The sequence below is a fragment of the Dendrobium catenatum genome, unplaced genomic scaffold, assembly GCF_001605985.2.
Source record: "Dendrobium catenatum unplaced genomic scaffold, ASM160598v2 fragScaff_scaffold_139, whole genome shotgun sequence".
NCBI classification, from domain to species: Eukaryota; Viridiplantae; Streptophyta; class Magnoliopsida; order Asparagales; family Orchidaceae; genus Dendrobium; species Dendrobium catenatum.
Window position 1 is genome coordinate 1 of NW_021318601.1, and position 3,733 is coordinate 3,733.

A 3,733-nucleotide genomic window follows, 5' to 3' on the forward strand; every position below is an offset into this window, starting at 1 on the left:
TATACACGGAGGAAAATGCTGATGGTGATAGAGATGAAGTTGAAGGGTATGAAACGATGAATAACAATAGTAGTAATTCATCGCATGATGGTAGCCCAAGATTGTACTCCCAGTGTCCTATGGAAGAATTTAACAACATAGAATGTAATGGCCAAGGGTTCATTGAAGATTACGCAACACAAAATTGTGATGGGTTAGATGGGATGAACATCAATAATGATTTTGTCGGAACTGTTAGGACAACTCAATAGTGGGATGATGATGAAAATTTTGATGCTCCCTGTGCAAACATTGTTAGCCCGACAGAAGCAACTACTCCAATAGAGTTATATGAAGGTAAGATATTTCATACAAAGGTAGATTTGCAAGGAGCAATTAAAGGTTGGTCTATTCTTCATAATGTTCAATTTTTAAATTGAACATCGAACAAAAGTCGATTGAGTATCATTTGTGCCCAACATGATAATGTTGATCGCCCCTGCCTTTGGCGCTTACATGCATCACGAAGTAAACGTCTAGGTGGGTTATGAAAAATATCTACATGTGGCCCTCCACATACATGCACCCTCCCCATATTGGCTAGTGGACATCATAACTGCACATCGAAGTTTATAAGCAGACTTATCATTCCTATAATTAGACAACAACTAGACATGAAGCAGAAGAAGATCATTGCTAGAATGGAGTCAAAGTTTGACATTAAGATTTCATATACGAAGGTATGTGACGCACGTAAAAAAGCTATTGAATCCACTTTTGGTAGCTACGAATAATCTTATCATTCACTTTTTTGTTTTATGGAGGCTTTACGATTATCACAACCAGGAACTGTATACAATATTCATGTCGTACCTCCCACACGCTTTAAGGGACTTTTCTGGGCATTTGGTGCATCTATATATGGGTAACAACACTGCAGGCCAGTCTTGAGCATGGATGAGACATTCTTGCTCGGGAAGTATCGAGGCACCCTCTTAGCTGTGGTAGGAATTGACGGGAATGGTGGATTGTTTTCACTAGCATTTGCAGTGGTGGAATCGGAGAGCAATGAATCATGGATTTGGTTTCTACAAAAACTACAAGAATTAATACCAACTGTAGCTGATCGGGAGAAGTTGTGCATAGTTTCTGACAAACACCCTGGACTTGTACGTGGGTGCATGGAAGTATTTCCAAATGCTGTTCATAAGCACTGTCTTCGTCACTTGCGTGAAAATTTTAAAAAGATGGTTCGTCATTTAGGAACTCTAGATAGTGAGGGATTAAGTAACAAAATGTATTTTGCTGGAAATACGGATGATTATTCATATTTCAATCGAATGATGGATGAAATTAAAATGATAAAGCAAGAGGCATTTGATTGGTTAGTACAACGCGATGTCTCGAAATGATCACAGCTTTTTGATGAAGGACATCGATATGGTATTATGACCACAAATGTATCTGAATGTTTTAACAGTGTCCTTAAACGTGCCCGTGGACTTCCTATTCAAGGGCTAATTATGTCAATTTACTATAAACTCGTGGCATTATTCCTGAAGAGATCAGCTGAATCTGGAAAGTGGGTTGAGGCAGGCCAATCACCCTTCGTTCAACGAACGATGATTGTGATACAAAGAGCCGAACGTGATGCTTGACGTTGTCCTGAACCAGTCATGATTAACAAAAATGAATTTGAAGTGATTGATACATTTTCGCGAGCAAACAATGTTGAGATAATAAATGCAGCCTCATGTACGTGTGCATGTTTGAAACCACAACTTTATCACATCCCTTGCGTTCATGTCGTTGCAGTAATTGGAGCTAGGCGGTGGGATCATAATGCATTTGTATCACCAATTTTTACGATTGAGAACTAAATCGCTACGTACTCAAATTATTTCATGTCTTCCCCCCGAAAGACATATGACCCACCTTTAATGAAGAGCACGGATTAATCCCTTTGCTGGCTCCAACTTTTAGGCATCGTGTTGGTCGACCACGAATGAATAGGTTCCATAACACGATGGATGAGCCCTCAAGTAGGTCAAACAAAGCTTGTGGATTATGCAAACAAATAGGTCACAATAGATCAACTTGTCCGCATAATCCTTCCTCGTCAAGGTAATCTATATTTAGTAAAATATTTTGCTTTTAAAAAATTTAGAGTTATAATAATATGAATTGTATTGATTTTATTTTTGATAGGTATGACCGACAGATCTAGACGTGCTCGTTCAGGCCGACGCATACCGCATCATACTACTGCAGAAAATATCCCAAGGCAACTTAGTATAACATCACTGGGAGAATCTCATATAGCGCATGTTCAGATCATGTATATTTAAAAAATTAATGTCATTATATATTCCTTATTTCATTGTTATATATCTATTTAATTTTAATAAAATTGAAATTTTTAGGCATCTCCTTTGGTTGCCACGACTCATATGCACATGGCTAGTGAATGGCCAATTGAATGCCCACGGATGATTTATATGTTGACAAACCTGGGATTCCAAAATCTCAGACATTTGTAGTTCATTAGGTTGGATCACAACCTGATTACGGCACTGGTGGAGAGATGGTGTCCCTTAACAAACACTTTTCATTTGACAATCGGCGAGATGACTATCACATTGCAGGATGTCCAAATTTTATTAGGGCTTAGGGTTGATGGACCTACAGTAGTTGACCCAAATGTTATTGGGCAAGGACGTATATGGCCAACATGGCCGATTTGCTATGACGAGTTACTTGGCACGCATCTTGGGAGGGATACGGTATACCACGCCCCAGATGATGAGGAAGATGTTGCGACCTTCAGGATGGGTTCATCACAAGTTGATTCTATGCTCCCACTGTTGGCTCCGCTGGACGTTTTACAGAGAGTCATATGATGATTTGGCACCACAGATTTTCCTTCGACATGTCCGCGCATACATCCTATTTATGATAGGTTATTTTTTGATACCAGATACATCACAGAGCCATGTTTCTCTACAGTGGTTACCTCTACTTTCGGATGTTGATAACTTTAGTAGGATGTCAATGGGAGGTGCCGCTCTTGCACATCTTTACATGGAACTATGCTATGCGACTCGGCCAACAATGACATATATTGCAAGATGTGTCGCACTCCTGTAAGTTTAGGGTTTAGGGTTTAGAAAAGAAGGGAGTGGGAATTGTAAAGCCTGATAATTAGAGAGCAGCATTGGGCATGTTGAATAGCATGAAGATCTGAGATTCCAAGGCAACCAAAATTCTTCGGTTTGTAGGTGTTGCGCCAAGAGATAAGGTGTAGCTTCTTTGCTTCACTGTCTTCAAATTAAAGATATCTAGCACACATCCTTTCCAAATTTTTGAGATAGGTTTTGGGTATAATAGATCCTCTAATCAAATACGTAATCATATTCTAGATGGTGAATTTAAGAAATTGAAAATGTCCTGCAAAATATAAAAGATTAGCCAACAGACAAAGCGATTTGAAATAGGATGTAATAAAGGTTGATAGTCAGCAACACAATATTTCTTAGAAGAGATCGCTAGGCCAAGATAAGTCATCTTTGAGCAGTGTAATGGGATGTCAAGGGTAGAACAAACCTTAGAAGGGGTGGAGATATAATTGGAGGCAATAAGTTTGCTTTTGTCAAGATTATCAGTTAATCCAATAAAATTCGAGAAAATGTTCAACACATCTAGTAAGATCTCATAAATTTTATTTATTTTTTGGGTTGGGGGGGGGGGGCTTAAA